At 37.9% G+C, this 26,105-nt stretch overlaps 1 long non-coding RNA gene across 1 annotated transcript; it reads left to right on the top strand.

The window, feature by feature from the left end:
- Positions 1-2,854: 2,854 nt before the first annotated feature.
- On the top strand, positions 2,855-4,767 carry LOC122308739. Its single transcript, XR_006242215.1, has 3 exons — positions 2,855-3,077; positions 3,726-3,761; positions 4,621-4,767. It is a non-coding gene; the product is annotated as an uncharacterized LOC122308739 (long non-coding RNA).
- The last annotated feature ends 21,338 nt before the right edge of the window (positions 4,768-26,105 follow it).

Raw genomic sequence — 26,105 nt, 5'->3', positions numbered from 1 at the left:
ATTTATTTGATATTGTGTTTAATTTATTTAGTCGTTTTACGGTTTTTAAAATCGTTTTCGGCGAATCTGTTTTTGGTTTCCGGAGTGAGGATTGGATCTCATTTCTTTTCTTTTCTCTTTTTCTTTTTCCCTTTTTCCTTTTCTTTTTCTTCTTTTCTTTTTTTTCTTTCCTTTTCTTCTTCTTTCCTGCCCGTTTTCTCTCTCCTGCGAGCTGCCTCTTCTCTTTCTCCTTACCGTCGCCGCCCCTTTGACCGCCTGGTTCTCCGCCATCCGGCCGCCGTGTAGTGCACCACCCTGACCATTCTCTTCCCCACCCACCAGAGATCATCCCTACCAATTTTCAGAGCCATTGGACCAGCCGTTAGCCGCCACGCACGGTTGGAAGTCACGGCACCTGCCCTGTTTTTCTCCCCTGTCGCCAGTTGCTTTCACAGCCCAGAACCGTCGCTCGCGAGTGGCGTGGCCTACACTACCCATCCAGTTTTCTTCCCCTCTCACTGGTGAACATCCCCACCAAGTTTCACCTCCATCCAAGCCACCGTTAGCCACCACGGGCTCCTCCAAGCCACATGATTTTTCACCGATTTCGGTGCCGTCGCACCACCTCCGGCCACCATCTCTTCACAGCTTCTTCCCCTACCTCTTGCCGACCTAAACCACCCATTTTCGGCCTCAATCCCTTGCTGGAGTAGCTCCCACGAGCTCAACTCTGTTCAGCCCCTTTAAGCTCTTCCACCGCCGTTTCCACCGCCACCTACGGCAAAACTCGTTTCCCTTAGCTTCATAAATATCTCAAGACCTTTCCGAATCAATTTCGTGCCTTGGTTTGTTCCTGTTCGAAAGTGGGTAATTTATTACCCATGGCAACAGTGTAAATTACACTGTTACATTGCTTTTCTTCCGCCGTTTGCAACGCCGCAAGCTTTCAAAAAATACCATATAGCACGGTAAGTATTTTCCAAACTCTACTTTTAGATTTAAATATATTATGCTCTTACAATTTTTATTTATCTGCTGGTTGGCTGATTCCAGACTGAGTCCGAGGAGTTCGGGGGTCGGATGGATTGAGGATGAAGTTGCTTGATTTGTTGATTTATGGTTGATCGGTTGTTTTGAGCATTGAGATTGCATTTACATGGTGCATGCACATGCATTTTATTTAAATTGAGAAAATCCTGTTTTATTTTGTAAATGGATTTTCGGGTGCGTATGTCTCACGAGCCCAAGCCGGGATGGGTTATTATCTCGGTGGAGCTTCTCTGGTCACTTGGGAGCGTAATATACTAAGTGACGTCCCCTGAGTTGTCGCTGGGCGACGACGGGAGCGAGGGCTAGAGGATGCTTGGCTACGAACGCGCCGGGCGCAGAACTGGGCATCGCTCTACGCATCGACTCCGTGGCCCTACTTTGGCGAGGGCTAGAGGATGCTTGGGTACGAACGCGCGGGGCATGGAACTGGGCATCGCTCATTTAGGTGTCACACGCGGGGTCGTTACCTGCTGTGTGGCACATGAGCCAGGGTGTGCAGATGACCCCTAGGGGAGGTCATGGTGCATATGGATTAATTGGTTAATGGTTTGAGGTGGATATGGGCCAAATGTGACTTTTGGCGTGATATTTGGAAAGGTTATGTTTTTGTGCCAAATGAGATTTTTGGCGTGCGTGAAAAATTATGGTTTTATGGGACATGTGCATTGCATTCTTTCATGCATGTTGTTTGAGTTAATATGTTTTTATCAGTGGTGTTTGGATTTTACTTACCTGCAGCACCATTTTTTGTACCGTAGATTTTGGTGCAGAGTTCGAGGAAGAGGAGGAGGTTGAGCCTGAGGATGCGGCTCCGCCGGAGTGCTGAGTTAAAGTCTATGCTTTGTAGTTGGTTTTTAAAACAATATTTGTGTTATGTAATATTTTAATATGTATGTTTGAACAACTTTGTATTTAAACAAGAAAAATTCTGGTACTTAGTTATATGACGTTGCTATCCGCTGCGTGTTTCTTCGTGCACATTTGTTGCTTATACACACTTGGCACACATCGTTAGGGTGATGACCCGTGATGTCATCATCCAGACATCTCGATTTCCCCGTGTTCGTGCATGGGGATTTGGGGGTGTCACAGATTTTATCGAGAATTTCTTTGTTATCCCTATGAAGGAATATTGATTTTTGGGTTGAGCAAATTAATTAATATTTTATGGAGTTTTTTGGATTTTATAGTTGTGATTTTGGAGTTGATATTAAGTTATAGGAGCTAACTCTCCAGACCTCTGGATTCGGGGCTTTACATCCCTAATCTATGATTCTTGAGTGTGTGTGATTTCTAAGGCTACCACTAGAGTTTCAAGAGAAATAGGCCATTCGGCCTCTGAGGTTTGGAGTCAAGAAGCTTTGCCTTTTTCTTGTGTTCAAATTTATAGCTCAAGGTAGAGTGAAAAAGGAAAGTAGTTAGCCGAATACATGAAGGACTTGGGTTCTCCATCATTCGGCTTAGACCAACTATAATACCCTAGTCTTACTACGTGAGTCTTTGCGTCGTTTTATTTTAATCTTTAAGTTAAATATTTTCATGTAAAGATTTTATTAGTTTATTAATTCAGTTTATTTTATTTTAAGATGTGAGTGTTTTTATTTTATGTGAATTATTAAACTGAGATGTGAGTATATTTTTATATCCTTAATATACTTTCTTTTAAGTCCTTCACTTTGAATTAATTATGAATTAGCCCCTTTGAACTTACATCCTTGGATTGAATTAGGTATAAGCTTTATCTTCTTAGGCTTAATCTAGGACATCCAACATGCACCTCAAAAGATAAGCTTTGACCCCTTTTCATTTCCTAAGGAGTTTCCACTTTTTCAAGCCATCGTACATCTCCTTCTTCCTTCACTTTCTTCTAGTTCAAGAGAAGAACCAATCCTTCTTTCTATCACCTAAACCATGTGAGCTCCCAAAAGAAATAAAGAAAGTTAAATCTTTCCAAACCGTGCACTTTATCTATTTCTTTACCACTTTGAGGTTTCTTATAGTTGAAATTTCCAAGTGTTTTCATCTTTCAAGAAGTGAAGAAATTCGGGGTAAGAGTTCCTAACTCATTTCTTAGTGTAAGTGATATATATGGATTTTTTTTTTTATACATCAACCATCTTATAAATATATATATGTACATGGTTTTGAGGTGTTGTTAGGATCAACCAAATGATGTGTTGTATTGTGTCAATTTTTATTTTATTTTCATCTCTTTATGTTGTGGTTTGGTATGTATATATGTGCATGTGTTTTGTTTTGCCAACCAAGTGTATACAAAGTTGTTTTGAGGTGGTATTTTAGATATAAATATATAAGGTTGTTTGAGAGGTTGCTTTCCATGTAAATAGATTTGAAAGGCTGTTTCAATGTTCTGTTTTGCATATATACATATTTATGTTCTGTTTTAAGTATAAATATATATGAGAGGCTGTTTTAATGTTCTGTTTTGTATATATATATAAAATTATGTTCTGTTTTAAGTGATTAAATGCATATATGGAGCTATTTTGATGTTATGTTAACTAAACTAATTATCTTCTTATGTTACTCTTGTAAGGATTTGTCGAGAGGGTAATTATTTGAAGTAACATTAAGGGTAGAAAACGACATTAGATTTATAATTTTTTAGCCATCGTTAAAAGGGGATCTAAAGGATGTTGGATGAGTTTTAACACACTTGTTATTTATTGGATTAGGATTTTCTGAAGTTAAAGGGATTGCAGCGGATCGAGGTAAGTAGCTATGACCATGCGCCCACGCCAAGTTCTCTTGTGGAAGAATATATCTCTATCTCTTTCCAAACGTTCCTCTAATTAAAGAATAAATGAATTTATATTATGTACAACCCTTTCTTGGTAGCCCCTGTTAAGTATCCTATCGATTATAATTGATTTTATATGTATATGGTAATGCATGCATGTAGATTCTAAGTCATAAAATTTTCATACATGCTTCTTGAAATAACTAATATTTTATTTATATGTAAGCATGACATAAAATGCTATTTTCTAAAATAAATGCATATTCATCAGACTAAGGAAGATACTGAAAATGTTGATTTCAAAGAAAAAAAAGGAATGAATTAATGTATGAAAATATGTAATGGCCACATGAAAGGAAATGATATCAAAGAAATGGGCAGATTGCAATGCCGGGTAAGTAGTACTAGTAGTGCACCCAGTGCTGCTCCCTGACAGAAAGGGGTTCCCAACCTGTGGCCACGGGTGGAATCCAGGTCCAATAGGACCGCTAACCCCAACACACGGGGCGTAATAGTGTGTTGGCCAGAAGAAAGTGAAAGATTAAATTAAGTGTATGCATGAAGATATGATATATAAGTATGTATGAAAATAAGAAATAAAGATTTTGCATGAAAGTATAAAGTGAGTATATGCATGATAGTAAGAAGTAAGTGTATGCATGATGTTATAAAGAAAGCATATGCATGGAAGTATTGTCAGAATTAGTATTGGTTTATGGATGCATATTTTCAAAAGAAAATACTATATGCTTATTAAGTTAACAGCATGGTGTACTGCTTACTGAGTATTAGACTCACTTTGTGTTTATGTTTTAAACGTCCAGGTATAGACGAATCTACTGAGGAGCTGAGTATTGCTGAGGAGGGAGGGGCCGATGTTTAGTAGTCCCTGGGTAGTTTGGTTTCTTTTTATGACGATATATGTTTCTTACGTTTTAATACTGGACCTCACACGGGGATGTTTTATTGAGTTAACTTCTAGGCAAGATACCTTCGGGTATAAGGTATAAGGCTCTCCCCGTCGTAAGGAAAGGTTAGCCCAATATCAAAGGGATTTCCTCATCCTCCTCCATATTGAGCACAATGAAGTCGGTCGGGAGATTAACTTATCAACTTTCACCAGTACGTCATCAATAAGTCCTCTCCTGTATTTGATAGATCTGTCCACCAATTGTCGAGAGACGGTGGTCGGCTTTGCTTCTCCAACCCGAGCTTCCTGAATATTGAGAAGGGCGTAAGATTAATACTTGCCCTTAAGTTGCATAGAGCTTTATCAAAATAGGATTTTCCTATAGTGCAAGGGATCGTGAAACTCCCCGAATCTTTCAACTTAGGTGGCAGCTTCTTTTGTAAAATTGCACTGCTCCCCTCGGTCAACATTACCATCTCATGCTCCTCTAACTTCTGCTTGTTTGATAATATACCCTTAAAAGATTTTGCATATTTAACATTTGCTCTAAAGCTTCAATGAGAGGAATGTTAATATGAAGTTGCTTGAATATATTTAGAAATTTAGAGAATTGATTATCAATCTTATTTTTTCCTAATCTTTGCGGAAAATGAATTGGTGGATCATAAATTGAAGGAGAATGAGTTTCAAATTTAAACTCCCTAGATTTCTTGTGAATCCCCTTTGTTCTCCTTTTTCTTCTTAGCTTTTTGGTTAGCTATCTCATCTGCCTGCTCCACTTCTTTCATCTCAGACTCGACTTCCTTCATCTTGGACTTGACATTATATTCAACTTCATCTTGGTCGGCATTTGCTGCTTGTGGTTGCTCATATGTTTGCCCACTTCTCAATGATATTGCCTTGACATGTTCTTTTGGATTGGTCACAATTTTGCTTAGCAAAGTCCTTCTGGTCCTCTCTTGAAGCATGTTTGAAGGCTGACCAATTTGTGCCTCAGGGTTATGGATTGAAGCCGAGTTGTTTTGGATCATCATATTGGCATGTATAGCTAGCTGCCTTATACTAGATGTTGCCCCATTGATAGAGGGCATAACATAGTCCCTCAAAGTTTTATTATCTTGGTTGGCCATGATGAATGCAGATGTGGTAGCCTCTTGCTTCTTCGTTTTATTGATTCTACGTAAAGTCCTTTTAATCTCGGGATCAAAAACTGTAGGTTGTAATGTTTAAATCGGGGCATATACTTCTAAATCCTGAAATATAAATAGAAGAAAAGCAAAACTGAGGTCTATTTAAACAAATTTTAAAATTAAATAAAATATAATCCAAATTACAAACAATCTAGCTAGTATCAATATCAATAACAAATAATTAAGTCCCTGGCAATGATATTAAAAACTTGTTCGAGTGAAAATGTCTGCAAGTGCACAGAATCGTAACAAGTAGTAAAGTGTTTTAAAGAAAACGATATTGAACTCACAAAGGTTAATTATGCTATTGAGTTCTAAAATTTACTAAATTAATTAATATTTGGAAAACTGAAATTCAAAGAATAGATTATCTAAATTCAATTGAAGAAAAAAGTGTTAAAATTAATATTGTAAAGATAATAATAATAGATCTCGAGTGTTTGATTTCACCTAGCAAATCCCACACAATTTATTCTTCCTCGTTACAAAATTCTAAAGTTCCCAAGTTGATGATAAAAACCCTTAACTATTCAATATTTTCACTCGAATAATATTAAAAATATCTCCAACTAATAACTCCATATTTCTATGTGAATTTAACAAATTGGAGAGTCATTAAGTTCTTCGGATTTTTCTTGAAAATCACACTAATCACGGCTAAGTATCTCTACTTTCGCTCAATTAATGATGCTTAATCCTAGAGCTCTAATCACAAATCACCTCTTAGTCTCATTGCAATTCAATAGATCGAACAATAACTGGCTAGAAAATTGCGAACATTACGAACAAGGAATAAACACTCAATCATGAGAATATTAAAAATAACATAACTTAGAATATAAATTGTATGTTCAAAGCTAGACTACATCAAAGCTCTAGATAATAAAATTAGGTCATAATGAAATTGAAAAGAAAAAGAATAAAACTAGTGTTCTCCATTGGAGTTGGTTGATGAAGCATGTAGCTCTCGCCTCTGCTCTCTAGATCTACCTCCTCCATAGAAAAATAAAGAATAAAAACTCAACTCAGCCCCCTAATTTATCCCACAAGCTGGGATTAAATAGCCGTTAAAGTTGACAAAATGAAATCAGAGACTTACGGCTATAATCTTGTCTAAAGATCTTGAAAATATTTTCTAAAGATAAATATTAACAAAAGAGAAAAGCATCCCAAAAATAACGGGATTATCTAAAATGGATGATTCAGTGATATGTGGCTTGAACTATAGAGTTTAGAAGGGTCCCACCAGGTATATGTCGTGTGTGCTGAATATAACTAGTCCTATCGCCCAATGATAGAGATGTAAGGTTCCTGACCGAGATGAAAGACTCCCAATTGGGATGATAGACCCCTCTCACCAACCTACCAAGCGGTAAAGCTACTCCCCTTTGCTAGTTGTTGCCCATGATGTCGTTTAGGTTGGTTGCTATGAGAACCTGGACTTTGCCAAGTCCCCATTCTTATTCTTAATTTGAGAAGTATTTTAGTTATTGGAAGATTCTAAGTGTTTGAAGGGAAAGCCTTAAAGTATATTGTTTTAAAATAATAATAATAATAATAATAAGAATGGGAGAAGGCCAACGAGCCCATGTGAATTTTTGGCCCACTAGGTTGAACATAGGGCTTGGAAGCCCAATTGTGATTTCTAAAACTGTGTGTAGGGAAGAGGTAGGGAGTGACACTTGTCCAACATGTCGAAGGTTCTAGAAGATGTGAGTGGAGGATGATGTCAAAATTAGGGCTTACATGCTATGATGCCCCTAGTCCCCGCATGGGATTGGATGGTGACTAAAAGGACATGTACATGACAGTTAAGATGCATGCTCCTAGAATGTTTATAGCAATATGCAATAAATCATAGCAGAAAAGGTCATCTCAAAAAATTTTGTAACAAAATAAAACTAATATCCCAACTTCATTCATAGCTTTTAAATCTTCTTAAAAATGGAGTATCAAGTTCCTCGTTACATCACAACAAGTTTTGTCGAAAAAGGTCGTAACAAAGAAAATCATTAAGGCATCCTTCTAATCTTAGCTATCTCCAAGTAGGTCGGGACTGAATCCATTCATTCTCTAAATCGAGCACTTCCTTAGCCTTGATCATCATCCTGACTTGCTACTACTGGTCCTACCACAACTTCTACCATTCTGGGAGGGGAATAGTAGTGGAAACTATCACAATGAGGTTTTGAGAAATCTCAGAAAGTAAGCACACAACATACAATGATTAACATAAGCATACAAATGGAAAATCATGGAATGCATGCTTGCACATGTACTTGACACATGACGTAACTGAAGACTTGACTTATACACTTGACCTTTTTCAAAAGACATGTAACAGAATTATTTGACTTTTTGGAAAAATATACTTTTGTCATCTTTCATATTTGGTTAATCACGTGATCTTTTTCATATCATGTGATTCACATCATGTGATCATTTTCAAATCATGTAGGTGCATTGCTTTGTTCTTATAACACATGTGGATACAACATGGCTCCTCTATGCACTGCGTTTTCCTGCTAGTTACCACAACAACCATTAACTCCTTTGATCAAGGTGACTATGTCTTATCATAAACACTTTCTCTTATGGTAGTTCGCTTACTTTGCCTTCATCGTATGGCACCCACTAGTGCTAGGTGAAACCTCGCTTTTGTATCCTTCCATAGGAACCATCTGGCCCATTGATTGTACTTTGTCAACTCAGAGGTCTCCAATCAACTTTTAACACTCGAGAGTGGACAAGGAGTTCCACTAGGACAATCCCCCGTCCTAGCATTTCAGGTTGGGATAAAACTTTTTGACTCTTTTCCTTGAAAACACTTCTCCCAAATGCATGTGACAAGAGACTTAAGACATATGTTCTTATACTTGACATATGACACATGAAATGTCGTTCATGAAATAATTAAGTGTAACATGTTCCATTTATAGCATGATAACATAGAACACATGGGATATCAATACATAAATGCAACTATGAAATTAAGCCTTGGCCAAAACATATAGGTGCAAAAGCATGAAGAATCATCACTTAATCATGCTCCAAACTTTTAGAAATCAAAGCATAACAGAGCAAAGCTAAAATCATACCATTTGGTTAAGATCCGAAACCTCTAACACATAGTATAGCCGAATCATCAAGTATCACAAATTAACACCACTGTTTTCCTTAAAACCAAAACATGCAAAGAACATTCTTGCCATTTCTATCATGAACCAAATCATACTAATCTTTCCATATTCATATTCCAGCTTCATGTAAGAGTATTCAAGCAACAAACAATAATAGCAATCAAAACAACAATAACAATAAAAGGATTTAAATATATATGCAAGTATTAACTAAGAGCAAGTTGAGTGTATACTTAAAAAAATCCACGTAAAGAAACAAATAGCAAGCTATAAATCGAACTATAACTAGTTAGAATGAGGGTTCCAAAAACCCTAAACCGTGATTTTTGAGTGTATGCGGTTTCTAGGGTTACCATTAAGGCTAAAACAAAACTAGACCATTCGGCCTCTAGAATTTTTTAGTTAAGAAAACCCTTCTTTTTCTTGTGTTCTTATTGATATCTTAAAATAGAGTGAAAAAGCAAGTGGTTGGCCAAATACATGGAGGATTTGTGCCCTCAACCAATTGGCTTAGACCATTTCTAGGAAACCCTAGTTGGTTTCCCATGAATAAGTGTTGAAATCGTGTGTGCTTCACCATACTCAAACTCTTTAGAGATCACATCTCTTCTTTGAGTTGAAAATGCGTTGTGTGTGAATAAAATCAAGGAAAATCTCAACGTGTCTCCTCCTTGCTAATGTCAAAAATCACTCATTTGGTTGGAAAGAAAGTGTGAGAAAGTGGAGAAAATCTTCAAGTGGTCTTGTAAGAGAGTGTGGAGAGGGTGAGAGCATGAAAAATCCAAAAATGGTAAAAGAGAAAACCCTTGGGCATGTAGCTTCTCCCCCTTTAAATAGAGTGCTCCAAAAATATCCCATTGGTTGCTAGTAACTCTTTACATGAAGGACAAGTGGCGTAACTAGTGCATGTGGGATAAGTGGCGCTTGTTGATGCAAGTGGGACAAGTGGCACCTTGGCTGATGCATTTGGGACAAGTGGCATGGGTCCTTGGAAATCTAAGAAGATCCTTGCATTGGCGCCATGTGTCAGAGCTCCTCTTTCTTTTTTATCCTTGCCTCTTCTTGGAAAGTCCAAAAGATCCTCTGCATGTGTGACAAGTGGCATGGTTCTCTTGCCAAATTTGAAGTCCTAAAAGGCTCCTTGGGCATGCCCCTTCAAATGGTCCAGATTTAATGAATCTCTCGAGCAAAATTGCCATTTGATAAATCCTAACCCTAATGGCAAGTGGCATGTAGGATGTGGGTGTGTCCCCATTGATTCTTCCCTTTTCCCAAGTGTCTTTTCCTTTTTCCCATATGTCTCTTCCTTTTTTTCATGCATGTATTTTACTCTTCCCTAAGAAAGAAGCTTCTTCTTCCTATTTATGTTCCCTTGGTGGCTCTCCCACTTCCTTATGTTTCTAAAAAAAAACTCAAAACTTGACATGTCACATTATGGTGGCCGAAACCCTAGGGGTACAAGGGTAATTTTCATGCATTGGCTATTCATCTTTTCTTCTAGATGCTCATTGCATGGTTGACACATGGCAAAAACTGAAAATATCTTGAGTATAGGCCAAATTTTCAAAATCCCCTTGTGTCCCTTCGGTTTCCCATGCAAATCACTTGGAAAATCCTCTTTTGTCTTCCCAAAGCTCCCTTTCCAAGAGCATCTACCTTGGAACTTGAATTTTAACCAAAAGATGAGGTGTAGGCATGCCAATCATGCCTTGGCTTCCCCACACTTCTTTCTCTCCCCTTTAGTCCACTGTCATGGCTAGATACATAGGGCATGTAGGACACATGGCACTAGTGGCAAGGGTTTGGGTCATGGGCTTTGGGCCATTGGGCTTAGGTTTCCTTATGGGGACCAAAATTCATAAGGCTTTCTAGGGATAGCTTCACTTGGGCTCATGTTGCACAATTTGAATTCTAAGGCCTTCCGTTTAGATAAAAAATACTAAAGCCCATAAAATACTATAGCAACTAAAATAAACTGTGAACCATACTTAGCCAAGCTCGAGTTATCACATGTGGTTACTGAAACTATGTCCCCTCATTTTCTCATCCATTTTTACATCTAGGTTCAATGTATCTAGATGTGAGGTGTGCATGTGAGACATATGGCACATGGGTTGGTGCAATGGGCATGTGCCCTAGGTGTGTGCCAAACAATACATCCTTTTTCATCTCCTTAGCTTCTTCTAAAAACCTTTGAGCGTGTTTGCCAAGTGGCACCAATGTGCTAACCAAGGTGCTTATTCCCTAGCTTCCTAATGATAGGAATTTCTAGGGAATACTAAAAGCTTTTTTTCCTCTTCGAAGTAGACACCTCCCATGTCAAAATCCTAATTAGGGTTTTTCCTTAACCTCTAGGCCCTTAGTAGCTAAAATCTCCCATGGGCCTTGTGGGCCTTTCTTGACGAAGTGCATTGTATCTACACAAGTGGAGAATGACAAAATTGGAAGATGAGGCAGGAGAGGGTTTTAGATTTTAAGGGCTACATGCCACCCACACACAAGGCAACTTTTTGGTTTCCCATGCAATTCCATAACGGGGGAAAGGGAAGAGTCTTTTCCCAAGTGGCATTCATGCAAAGGCTCTTAGTCTTCTTTGAAGGATGGAAGGCTCTTTATAAAAGGGCATGACTGAAAGTCTTGGAGGCCTTTTTGCTCTATCCTTCAACTTTCTTGTAAGGAGTTTTCACCACTCACCATTTCTCTCCAAGTTCTTATGCTTTCTCACCACTTTCTCACCAACCAAACACCATTATTTCTCTCCACCATTTCGAGAATCACAAGGATTTCTCATATACCATTCGGCTAAAGGAAGATTACGAGGTGGCAAATTTCACCATTTCTTGCACTTACACACATGGCCAAGAGGAATGACCAACAAAAGATATTCTTTGTTTCAAGCTCTTGAACACAAAGTAGAAAGGGAATGAAGGCCATAAGGGTTAGGGTTTCTCAATCTCAAGAGTTTCAGTATCTAGGGTTTCTTATAGAAAAATATATTAAAAAATCCTAGATGCACACTCATGGCCACTCTTATTTCGAGATTAGGGTTTCTCTAGTTGTTTCTAATATATCTTGCATGTATTTTTCAGATTTTGCTAGTTTACACTTTGGACTTTTGTAAGTAAACTTCCAACTTACTTTGGATAGCACTTATTTTGTGAATTTTTTGTTTTTCTTTCATTGGTTGAATCTTGTTATATTGTGGTATGTGTATTCGGTTTTATGTTGTGGCACCTAAAAACATATTGTGGTATGTTTGCATGATGGTTTGTTGAAGTATATTCCAAAAATGCCATGATTAGGGTTTCGGTTTTGACATGTATATGTGCTATGCATGCTTGTTTTGATCTATAAACATGTGAAGGCATGAGAATATGAGTTGTGATGATGTAGATCCACATTTGGAGGACTTGGATGTTTTGGCCAAGGCCATATAAAGGGAATCCGAATCTGTTTTGGGTTTGGGTGAGTGTGATTCAAGTATGTTTACTTGTATTCATCATATAATTGCATGTTCTAATGTTTTCAAGCCATATTGTGAGATGTACATTATGAATTGGATCATACATGTTTCAGATTGTACATGTTTGTATGAGTATAGTAAAGTGTAACATCATATGTTCATGTCTCATGCATTGGAGTCTATGTTTTTCAAAGGAAAAGAGCCTAAGTATGTTTTATCACGATCCCAAATGCTAGGATAGGGAAATGTCCTATTGAAGCTGTCCACTCTAGAGTGTTTAAAGTCGAGTGAAGACCCTTGAGTCGATGAAGTCTAGTTGGCGGGCCTCAAAAAGTTCCTTATGGAAAGGATACCAGAGTAAGGTTGCACCTAAACCTAGTGGGTGCCATACGATAAAGGTGAAATAAGTGAACTGCCATAAAAGAATATGTTTATGTTATGATGAAGTCACCTTGATCAAGGGAGTTGTTGGTTGATGCGGTAACTAGAGGGAACACGCAGTGTGATGTGAACCCGAGGGAAGAGAATCCCTTGAACCCACAATCAATTTGAAAACTTACCCAAGAACGCCAAACTCAAGTTTATGGATGGAGAATTTAGACCCATTGAGAACTCATTTCAAGAACCTAGATTATATCAAAATCTAGACCCGTTGAAATCCCATCTCAAGAACCCAAATTACGAGGAGGAACGCCATAAAGGTTGTGATTTACTTTTGATAAGTTCAAGAGTTCAATTAAGAACAAGAGAAGAAAACTCATAATTAAAATTCGAAATAAAATAATGCCTGCCTTGAAATGGCTGGTTATATCCTTTAAATACCCTCCCCAAAATATGGTAAAACCCTAGACTAAAATTTGAGACCCTTTCTCTAAAAAATGTCCTTAGTGAATAGTAGCATGCTACAGTACTTCTAAACCCTAGTTCAAATAAAAAAGACATATGTAGGCTAAGCATCCTCAAGCCCACTTATTCAAAACTAATAATAAAAATCCTTTAAACAAATTAAAAGCCTTAATATCTAAAGGCCATATTTCTAAGTCAAGTCTTCCACAGCTTGGATCAAGTGGATCAAAGCTAGTTCTTCTTCTTTCAAGCCCATCTTGAGTATTGGGCTCTTGCTAGCTTCTTCCCAAGTGGTTTGCACTAATTCTTGCATTGCTTCCTTGATCTTCTTGGCTCTCGATCTTGTAATTGGCCCATCTGGAACGTGCAAAGGATTTTTAAGAGTAGGCCCACCTTGGTTCCCATCATTCCCCCTCTCCTCAAAAGGATTCGACCTCGAATCTTCACCTACATCAAAAGGAGAAAGATCAGAAACATTGAAGGTAGTAGACACATTATACTCACCTAGGAGATCCACTTTATAGGCATTATTATTAATTTTCTCAAGGATTTGGGAAGGTCCATCTCCTCAAGGCAGGCATTATTTTATTTCGAATTTTAATTGTGAATGAGTTTTCTCCTCTTATTCTTAATTAAACTCTTGAACTTATCAAAGGTAAATCACAACTTTTGTGGCGTTCCTCCTCGCAATTTGAGTTCTTGAGACGGGATTTCAATGGGTCTAAATTTTGATATAATCTAGGTTCTTGAAACGAGTTCTCAACGGGTCTACATTCTCCATCCATAGACTTGAGTTTGGCGTTCTTGGGTAAATTTTCAAATTGATTGTGGGTTTAAGGGATTCTCTTTCCGCGGGTTCACATCATTTGGTAATCAGAGCAAGGTTTCCATCAGGTCTGATTCTATCTTTTTTTTTGGTATCGTTAATTCTAGGACTTCATTGTTCTAGGGTTGCACAAAAAAAATTAAAAAAAAAGAAGTGCAGAAATTCAAATTTCCGGGTTGCCAAATTATTCTATCTTTTGGGTTTCATGTTCATCATCATAGGGTGGCTAAATTCCTTGTTTAAGAGCTGCCAAAATTTGCATCATCTAGGGTTTGAAATTTCTTGGGTTTCATTGATTCCATTCTATTTCCTTGTCAATTTTTTTTTATGTTTTTGAATTCAATTGTTTGATTATCACAATTGAATATTTCTGTTTGTAGTTGAATTGTTGAGGAAAGAAGGAAAAAAAAAGAAAGGAGAGGAAAAGAAAAGAAAAGAAAGGAAAAGAAAAGAAAAAAAAAAAGAAAAAGAAAAAAAATCGTCCAAAAAAAAAACAAAAAAAAGAGTATAGAAAAATCCAAAAATTTTTTCTGAGTCTTTCATAATAGAGGGTTGTACATCCTTTGTTATAGTTGGTATCTTGTGTTATAATCACTCTTCCATTCGTATAATTTCCGTGATTCTCGTGTCGTTTCTTTCATTCCGTGTTTCTCTTGTTCTTGTTTCTTGGATCTAATTGCTAGTGGGATTAAACAAGGTTGCTTTGTCTTGATTGAATTCAATTAGTTCTGAAAGAACTTGAGTGGGACGACTCGAGGTAAAAGGCAAGAGAGTGTGAGATTATTATCAAAAAAAAAAAAAAAGCCAATTTAGAGTGAAACATGAGTGGAGTGCCATCATTTGAGTGTAAACATGTAAGGGAGCGTGTGAGGTCCTTTCTTTTTCTGCTAACATTTTTTTTGCTGCACATTACAATGTCTCATTGCAGTGGCTCATCATCCAAGGGATTCTCTTCCCGATGGTTCACCTCACAGTGCTTAGGGGAGCCTTGAGGAATCCATCCATGTGAATCATGAAATGAACAAGGCATTTGAGCTCTATGTTATGATATACTAAGACATACCATGATATGTTATGTTATGCCACGATATGTAATGATGTGATATGATCACAGCATGAAAATGTTTTAAAAAGATGAGAATGGCATGATATGTTATGACAAGAACGGGAATTCAAGCTCAAATGATACGAACACAAGTTAAGAAGTCTAAAAGATGAAAGGATGTTCTATGAAAAGTCATGTTGCATATGTCAAAAATTTTACACCAAAATTCTTGTCCATGCATTTATTTATGGATTGTAATTATGTGTGTATATGCCTTTGATTATCTCATTTATGTTGACTATTTACTTGCTGAGATTTCTTGAAATCTCATCATGGTAGTTTCCACTACTATTCCAGTGACCATTCCCCCACTCGGAATGGTAGAAGTCATCACAGGTTTAGATGACGAAATGCAAGAGGACCAAAGTACCCCTGTCCAGCCAGGAGGTGCCCACGACTAACGAGAGCTTGACTGAGCCCTCACTTTTGGATAGGATAGAGAGCATCAACTGCATCATTTCTGAGGCTCTACATCCTATAGAAGAGATGAAGAGGTTGGCAAATAGGGACAAGGACCACTTTTTGGAGAAAAGAAAGAAGCTGGACTAAAGGAGTACCATTGAAAATAAAATGGCCATGAAATAGTATAAGAGAAATGTTTCATGGTCGCTTTTGTGGAAATAAGGATAGACACGGCCCAAGGGGAAGAGCATTGAATCCTAGGCAGAACATTTTGTGCGAAAGATTTTTATTTTTAAAATTTAATGTTTACTGTTGTAACTCTCTTTAAATTAAGAATAACATTTTATTTTATTCAACATGGAGTCTTTCGTATCCTAGCATGAAAAGAAAAAGTTTTAAACGAATAATAATTCCTGTCATTTTTCTTAAAATTATTTTTTAAAGGACCTACCACAAGGACAGGCATTACAAGTTTAGTCAAAAATAGTGAACAATCAGAATGATTTTGCCCAACATATATAAATTATAGTTTCCTTACCCATCACAGATATACAGTAAACTAATAGTAAGTTAAAAGTTAACTTATAGCGATCATTACGTTTTATGAGAATCAAGTACAAAACACGAAAAACTGTAAGTAGAGATTCTAAAAGTTAAACATTTAATCACTAATAATTAGAAGCATGAAAAATACTAACTTCGAGTAAAATTACCAGTTTACACTCTACATGTGAAAAAATAACTATTTTACCCATAACTTAAGGATTTTACATCCGAACTCCAAAGATTACCAAAATTTAGGTTTCTCATGTAAATTTTGTCCTAAAATCAAATATTAACTAAAAAAATTAAAACAATTCATAACTATGAAAAACCATATTGGGTTGAAACATCCATAGGCTAAACCTCTTGATTTTTATTGCAATTCTTCTAATTTCAAAACTCATGATCAAACTGAAATTTTGCAACAAGGATCTTCCTATCCTAATTTTAAAAAGATACTTAAAACATCCAACAAGATAAGCTAATCATCAACAACAAAATTTTTAGTAAAAAGATCCAAACGTTTTAACTAAAAATGCAAATCCTTGAATCACAAGGTTTGATCTATTTCAAAACATTTTCAAGAATTTTAAAAATTCAAATCTTATTTCTAACATATTCATAAAATCATACTAAGAACAACCATACTTTGAATCATCAAACAAAAGTCACAAAACATCACTTTGCGTACTCGACTCCACACTTAGTCCAAAAACCAAAAAAAGATTTGCTTAACTAGTTTTGATCAAACACTTGATCGATGGCATAAAATGATGAGATCTTCAAATAAGAAACATCCAATGGTTTAAAAATGTGTCTTAAGGCAGATCTAAGCATCAAACTTAAAATTATATGGCTAAAAATCAAACAAAATATGGATCTAACCAAAAACATCAAACCTTTGGCCTAACCGAGTATCTTCTTGCATAAAAATCATATCTTTAAAACTAACATCAAATATCTTCAAATTAATATCTTAACATATATATAAGAGGCTTAAGATACTCAAATAAAAATACCAATGCCAGATCTAAACTTTCTTAAAACAGAAACTGTTTTTCCTCTTCAGTTTCTAAGTTTCTAGATCTAAGAAAATCTTTCATCAAGAGCTTTAATAATGCAACAAATCCTCAACTAATAACCATATACACATGTTACAAACACTGCATAAAAAGTTTGGACTAAGATCTCTCCATTACCTTTGTCAAAAACTCAAAAATATAACACACTCCAGTTTATTGCCCAGAATGGCTTTTCCATGATTAAAATAGTGTTTTACTAATAAAATGACCATGAAATAAAACAATCAAGATATCCATGAAAACTAGACTCAAATATAAATAACTTTCATGAAGGAATCATTGCAAGGTAACACTTACAAAGGGTCAAAAACTGCTAGGCAAAACGTCTCAGAAAACTATCTGAGAGTGCTCCTAAGTGTTTCTCTCTAAGAACGGAAATGAGAAGTGATAAAATGAAAGGAAAGGTGCCTTTCACACCTCTAGACTCGTGAAGAAGGAGGTATGGACGTGAATAACCCTTGGATGAGAGGTTCCTGTGTCACAAAAAGTGAAGAATAGTAAGGAGGAGTGGGCTGCTGCTGCTACCTTGTCGAAGAGGGGTGATGAGGTGGACTTTCCTATTGCATCAAGGAACTATTTGGGGGTTGCCAAGGCCAGGGGCTAGTTTGCCATGTGGGGGAGGAAACTTTCTTAAGAAGCTTTGCTAAGGTGGCCAAATTCGTGGGCCTTAATAGGCCTTAACCAAGTGGGTTTCGATTTTCGGTTTAAAGAGTGTTTGGTTAGAGGGATGTCATCAAGTCCAGATCTAATTTTTCTTGGCCCAATAAAATTACCAAATTTTAAAAGGTTGGACAATGATATCATAACAAGAATTTGAGGAATTAATAGTGTTGATTGCTTGTTTCATATGCCTAAAGGTCGGGCTCTCAGTGATTCGGGTCTTCGGTCTCGTGGACCTGCAATCATAGAGAGAGAGGGTTAGCAAAGGGTGGCCCTGGGGTGGCCTGGGAAGCATTTGTTGCCTAAGTCAACGTTAATCCTCTGGTGATATGAGAAAGCGGGAATATAGCAAGTAAACTCTGTTGAGAATTCAATCCCTTTACTTGATGGCCAGGGGTCCTTTTATTCCCAGTCCCCAAGGTCAGATGACCATACCCTATGACCTGAGTGGAGGGATGTCCTCTCGGAGTCCCCTCTGCCATAATTCCTTTAATGATGAGTGGCCACAGATATGATGGGAATTTATCTATTTCTGCCTAATGTTGCCACTTGTTGCTTCTATCCTGCTGGCTGAGTGAAAATATTTGTCATTTGATTTTTCCTTGTGTTAGACCTAGGCCCTCCCTTCATCGTTCTAGATGATGTTTTTGGGGATTTGATCCCGGTGTCCGATGATGGTCGTTCCATCTTTTTCGCAATGATAGCTGTCAGATGTTTTCTTTCTTTCGTGGCTATATTGCATGCACGAGGCTTTAAATAGCTCTTTCCTCATGTGTACTGAGCACTGATTGTCACTCATATAACTTCTACCACATTTTTGCTGCTTTCTTCCTATTTCATCTGTTCTCCCCTTGCCTCTCCTTGCTCTCCACTTCTCGCTGTGTTTTTACTCTCCATATGGCTGCCCAAAGATCTCCCAAACCTGTGACTTTCGAGGCCCATCCTGAGATAGGCACCTCGGAGCCAAGTTACACTGGCCGTTTTTGGTGTTTAAAGGCCACCCCTGACTTCTTATAGTCGTTGGTCTCAGCCTATCACATTCCCAACACTTTTATATTTGAGGTAGTGGGGCTGTTGGCGTCATGCATCACTCTCTTCCCTAGCATCTTCTCCTACGGGCTAAGGCTACCCTTCCCTTGCCTAGTCCATGAAGTCCTGCACCACCTCATGTTGGCCCCTGCTCAACTCCATCCGAATGCTTGGAAGATCTTAATCTTTTGTTGCATCCTTTGGCGGCAGTCATTGTTGAAGTCTAAACTAGAACATGCTGACTTGACTTACCATGAGTTTCTCCTAACTCACAATGTGAAGAGGGGTGCTGGGGACATCTGTAGTTTTAGGGGAAAGCAGCTTCGTAGTGTTAGAGCGGCAGTATTGTAAGGTCTTAGACTGGACTAGTAAGTTCCTTTTCATGATTGGTTGTTGGTGGGAGTACCCAGTAGGTCAGATTGCTCGCGCCGAGTTCCCAAATAGGGCTTCATGGGGAGTTGTTCCCAACGACAGGTTCATGCACCCAACCACCACATCTGTCTAGTTGTGTCGTATCGTAATTACTCGAGATTGGACAAATTAGCATCCTCTTCTCATCCACTCGAATGTTTTTCTTGGGGAGGATAATGATGCCACGTTCCTTCCTCTGGTACGCCATGTTGTCACTTCTGCCCGTGGCATCTCCATCTATCCATCTTCTGACTTGTCGAGGAAACAAGCTCTGAACTTTCCCCTTGGGGGTAAAGTGAAGAAAGCTCGCTTAGAGCTCGGTGGGGATGGGAACAACCCTACTTTCCTACGCTAACTTCGGCTTCGAGGGTAGTTGGCACCGAGTGCCCTAGTTCTGCAGTGCCTACGTGACTTCTTGTTCCATCTAAGCTCCCTGCAAGGCTAGCTTGGGGTCCTAGAGAGGGAGAGTCCCCTGATCTTAGCACATCCACCATGTCCCCTTCTTCCATAGCCTTAGTTGCTAAGCCCTCTCCGTGGGATGCATCCTGGAGAGGGATCTGGTTCAAATGCACTTCTAATGAGCTCTTTTGGACAAGGCACCTTTACAATCTAAAGTGGTGGAACCACTCCTGCAGATTAACACTATGATGTCTCCTTCATCAACATCCACCCCTCAATCCTTGGCCGGGGTTCTTGAGTCTGAGGAAGTCGTGGGCAATCTTGCGATGGAGGTGGAATCCTCTAAGGAGGGCATTTCAATTTGAAGGTCGTGGGGAAGTCTCTGTGGGCTATGTTTCATTCATTGCTACTGTTGCCAACCCTCTGGCGGATGCTATTGTTGGTGCTGTCGAAGGTGACCAGTTGGTGGTCAAGCCCACTGTTCCCACCCCCACCGAGTCTTGAGGAGATCGCGGTGGTCGTTGGGAATTCCATATAGAAGATCTGGCATCGTCCTAGTGGTGAGGAAGGGTCGCCATCCTTCATGGCTACTCCCCCATTGGTGACCAAGGGCGCCCTTGCTTCTTCCAATCGTAGGTCAAATTAGGTGGATTCGGGTGAAGCTAGGGGGCTAATTCAAAATTGCCTCTCTTGGGAGATTCAGATGAGGTCATTCCTGCCTTTCCTCACCTTGAGGGCAGGACTTGGGGAGTGGAGGCCATAGAGCAAGCGTCTAAGTCGCTATGGAAACTTCTCTATGAGGTATTTTCTCATTCTATGTTCCTTCCTTAATTATGCTTTCTTGCATTTGGCTTTTATCTTCACCTTTTACTTCTTATTGTGGAGCCTGCAGTGGGTGAGTTGTAATACCCGAGTCCTACTATATAGACTTATATATAATTTTATTAATTATTTTAAATAAAAATATTCTTTATGTATATCAAAATAAAGATCTTAATTATTTTAATTATTATTTTAAGATGAGTGTGCTTGTATTTTATATGGTTTACTAAAATAAATCAAGGGTATGAATATAAGACCTTGTAATAATTTCCCTTAAGTCCACTAGTTGTTTTTATTCAAGAATAGTCCTAATTATTTCCCACTATTAAATTGGTAGGTGAGAAAATATCTTTGCCGGATAGATCCCACCGTTTATTTCCCTAGCTTGTAAGGTAAGATTGACCAAAAAGTAAAGTAACTTAAGCCCTTACCTTGAACCTATCGGCCTCTTCAAGCAAGAAGAAAAAGTCTCTTCTCTTTCGAGCTAGCCGACGCCTTTCCTCTCCATCTTCTTCCTCTCTTTTCATCTTCAAGAGATCAAAGTTCCTCTCCTCATCTCCAAACAGTGCAGTTCCATAGCAAGGGAAGGAAAATTTTTTCCTTTCTTCATCTCCAAACCGAGTGTGCTTCATCTCTACCCATCTTATTTTTCATCCAAGCTTAAATCCCAAGCTTGTTTCATCTTCCAAAGGGTGAAATCTCGAAGGTATTAGACTTTTGATTCACTTTCCACTATGGTTTTCTTATGGGTTCCGAATTTCACTATCTATCTCACATATTGGTGTTAGGTTTTAGGGTTTAAAATCAGTTCCCTCATTGCTATTCATCTACACGGCCATACTCCTAATTGGCCTTCCATTTTACCTCTTGAAAGAAGTTAAGAGATTGAGGTAAAACCCTAACTTTGATTTCTCTTAGTTGGATTGTTGTTTTTGGTACAAACTGAACCATGGGTAGTGAAAGCTTGTATTTTTTTTTTCCAGATTTTTATCTCTTCTTAAACATTGCTGAAAATTTTTTATGTATGTCTTGTATGCCTTGTAATTTTCCAGATTATATATATAAAGCTGTGTATGATAAAAAAATAAAAAATAAAAAATAGCCACTTTGGTGTTCTATTCTTGAGTATTTCGAAATTTGAGGGTTTCTAGAAAGGGAACCTTGTTGTAGTGTTACGTGGTTTTTCATTGGTGCTTTTAGATGTGTTAAAAAATTTTGTTAAGCTGGAAATCCTAGTATTTAATTCCAGTTTACTTCATGGGTTTAACCTTGTTGTTTTTATGCTATGCTTAACCAAATAATTATGTTTTAACAAACTTTTCATTGATTCCAATGTCACTAGATTTATAGCATGAGTTGGTATTAGAAGTAGATAATTATTTGTGCATGTTATACTACTATGTGTGAGCTGTCCAGCAAGCCTAATCCCATGTGTATACATTGTTTTGATGACAAGTGAGCCTTTTCTAATAAGGGACAACTAGCTGTTCTAAAGGGCATGTCTTTCTAAATTGATTAGCTTGTCGGAGATGCCAAATCTGTCCTATGCCCCTTTATTGAACAAATTTCCAGATTTGAGCCTTTATTCCATTAATTTCAAAGTAAGCTTAAATCTAGTAAACTTTGTTAAGCCCATGAGTCCTCAACTATCTTTCCAAATAAAATACCCAAGTGGCCCTTTCATGGACAACTAACATGCTTTAGTATTAATTATGTTATTCTTGTAAAGGTTAGACGAAAAGTTAGTTAATTGGGTTAACACTAAGTGTAGAAGGGGGCATTAGGTTAATGTCATGGCTTTCATGTTTAAAAAGAGGCTTAAAGAATATTGAATGAGTATTAACTTGCTTATTATTTATTGGAATAGGACCTATTGTAAAGTTAGAAGTTTCGTGGTGCGTCGAGGTAAGTAGCTATGACCATGCTTCTTACATAAAGGTCTCTTTATGAAAAAGGATGTCTCTCTCTCTCTTTGTATATGTTCTTCTAAAAGAAAAAAAGTAAATGTATGTATTATGTACAAGCCTTTCTTGGTAGCTCATGTTAAGCATCCTATTGACTATAATTGTGTGTATGTATATAATGTAATGCATGCACATTAAGTTCTTGATGTGAACCTATGGATTTGGAATCCCTTGAACCCACAATCAATTTGAAAACTCACCCAAGAAAGCCAAAATTAAGTCAATTTGGATGGAAGAATCTAGACCCGTTGAAGAACTCATTTCAAGAACATAGATTATACTAAAAAAAATTTAGACCTATTGAAGAACCTATATAAAAAACCCAGATTACAAAGGTGGAACGTCACCAAGGTTGTAATTTACCTTTGATAAGTTCAAACATTCAATAAAAAACAAAAAAGAGAAACTCAACTCACAATTAATAAAATTCATCAATTTCATAAATTGTCATATCTATTAAAATTAGACAACAAGAAGTATTTAAACTAAACCCTCACAAAATCCTAAGCTAAAATAAAACCAACCCTTTACAAAAATACCCCTAAGTGAATAGCCCTCTTGAAACCGTAGTTCAACAAAAGAAAATATATGTGGGCCAAGCATCATCAAGTCCAATTATTCTAGACTGATTCCTATAACTAATTAAAACCCTTTTGATGAAATAAATGAGTCCAAGACCTTCAATAACAATAAACATAATAATAGGCCCTCATTTATGTTGCACTCTTCCATAGTTTATATCACATAGATGAGAATTGGATCTCCTTCTCTCAAATCCATCTTGAATTTTGGACTGTTGCTAGACTCATCCCAAGTAGATTGCACTAATCCTTGTATTGTGTCCTTGCTCTTCTTAGCTCTCGATCTTGCGATTGCCACATTTGGAACTTGCAAGGGATCTGTAAGACTAGGTCCATCTTGGAGCCCATCAGTTCTAGATCATGAGATTTTTATACATGCTTTCTTAAATAATTAACACATTTCCTTATACGTAGTATGACATGAAATGTCTTTTAAAAGAAATGCATATGCATCAGAGTAAGAAAGATGATGAAAACATTTTGATTGTAAAGAAAGGAAAGATGAAATGAAAGTTTTAATATATGAAAATATTTAACAGTCACATGAACGAAAGGGTACAAAAGACTGGGTAGATTGCAATGCCGAATACGTAGTACTGGCAATGCACCCAGTGCTACCCTCTAACTGAAAAGGATTCCCAACCTATGGCTATGGGGGAATCCAAGTATAAAAGACTACTAACCCTAACACACGGGGCCTAATAGTGTGTACAGGCCAAAGGAAAGTGAAACATTAGAGCACAATATTTCTCAAACGATTTGTGCATTAAAGTATTGTTTATTCATTAAATATTATGCATGAAAGTATGGCTTATTCTTTAAACTTTTTATGCATGAAAGCATTGTGAAAATTAATAATGGTTATGTATGCATGTTTCAAAAAGAAAAGATTAGATGATTAGTAAGTTAACAACATGGTGTACTTTTTATTGAATATTAGACTCACTTGGTGTTTATTTTTTTAAATATCCAAGTATTGATGATGAGGCTGGGGAGCCGGGCACTACAGTGGAGGGAGAGGTGGATCCTTAGTATTCTCCCTTTTGGTTCAACCTTTTGATGATGATAAGTTTATGTTGATGGTGGTTTATGTTTAGGATGGGTCCCATGTTGGGACGTTTTGTTGGTTCTACTTTTATGCGATGTATCTTTTGGTAAAGTGTAATTGTTATGGTGGGGTGACAGTAACCCCCTTTACGTTGACTTAGCACTTTTATATGTATGATGGGGATTCCGTCCCTATTTACTTAGAACTTTTTATGTTTTGATGAACGTATTATAGACTCTGAGAGTCCTTTATGGATGGATGATTTGTTATAATGTTTATCAAGTGTTTCTCCTCATTACCTTAGAAATTCGAGTACATATGGGATACGTTCATGGTTATCACACATTCGTAGAAAAAAAAAATCACCGTATGTGTATATTAGAGAAAGGACAAGTTAAAGGTAATGGACTCTCCCCCATGGTAGGGTGGGGTTGTTACATGAGTGGTTGGCTGAGCACATCGTGAGCAACCGTGAGGCTATTGAGAGGGAAGACATGGAATTTCAGTCCATGCTAATGATGGCTCTTCATTATGCTAGTGGGGAGAGAGAGGAGAGAAATTGCATGGAAGTGGAGCTGGCTATGGCTAGAGAGTGGGTCATGAAGGCCTAGGGGTGCTGAACAAGCTTCATGAATCACTAGATTCGTCATACGTGGAGAAGGAAAGGCTGTGGATTTTGATACTCAACGGCCCAAGATGTTGGAGGAGGAGCGCTCAACCTTATTGGCCATTGCAAAGGATTGAGGAGCTTTGCTATCCATGGCTAGGATAAGGGAGGAAGAGGTGTTGACCAAATTGGGAGTAGAATAGAAGAGGATAATCGCTCAGGACGTGGTTATTTGGGATTTGTGGAGCGACCTATTGGAGGTGCAAGAGGTTCCCACCTGCTTGAGTGAATAGCTAGGGTGGGCCCCCTACATTTAGGATGATGCTTGGTCCCATGGCTATCTTGAAGACCTTGAGAGGATGCGCGATTATGTCATCCTAAATCCACAAGAAGATTCGGAGGCGTTGGAGGGGCACTTGTGGGATGTTGACCTTAAAGACCTTCAGCCTGATTCGACTGCTCTTAATCATAAGGGTGAGATTGGGTGAGCAATGATTCCAGATTCATTCCTGCTGGAGTAGGACGATCCTCCCCACCAACCTCATAGGCATGTCATGGGTGCTGACCTAGGGGGAGGCAACTTCGAAGGAATAGGCCCGACCCCATTGGGCATAGGCCGAATCCAGGCTCCCTCGAGGTGGCCCTGCTGCTAATAAGTGTGATTTTTATGTGATTTTTATTACTCTTTTATTTATAAAAAAAAAGTGGCAGTTTTCCTTTAATTCTATTGATTTTATTTTATTTCTATATATTTTTCTTTATTTTCTTGGATTTGAAGTAATGACAAGATTTAGTGCAAAATGAGAGTATTTTGGTATAAAAGAAGAGACTACGGATCCAGACTGACGAGAGATAATGAGATCTGATGAGAGTTGAAAAGATTTGACGAGGAGCCTTGTCCTGTGGGTAGCAAGAGATTTATCTTGCCCAAAGACGAGAAGACTTATCCCTCAGTAAGTGAACAATCTTTCCTCACAGTAGGCGAAGAGATCCAAGGGTGACTAGCTTGGGTGACGAAAGTTTACCTTACATGACCAACCTAAACAACATCATGGGCAATAACTAGCAAAGATGAGAGTAGCTTTACCGCTCGGTAGGTTAGAGAGAGGAGATTCTTTCATCTCAGTCAGGAACCTTACATCTCGGCCATTGCGAGAAGACATGTTATATTCAACGCATAAGGCATCTACCTAGTGGGACCCTCCTGAGCTCTACAATTCAAGCTGCGTATCACTGAGTCTTCCATTTTAGATAGTCCCATTATTTTTGAGATATTTTTCTCTTTTG

This window comes from Carya illinoinensis, chromosome 5, assembly GCF_018687715.1.
Source record: "Carya illinoinensis cultivar Pawnee chromosome 5, C.illinoinensisPawnee_v1, whole genome shotgun sequence".
NCBI lineage: Eukaryota > Viridiplantae > Streptophyta > Magnoliopsida > Fagales > Juglandaceae > Carya > Carya illinoinensis.
The sequence above is the reverse complement of the archived record's forward strand: the minus strand, read 5'-3'. Positions and strand labels throughout refer to the sequence as shown.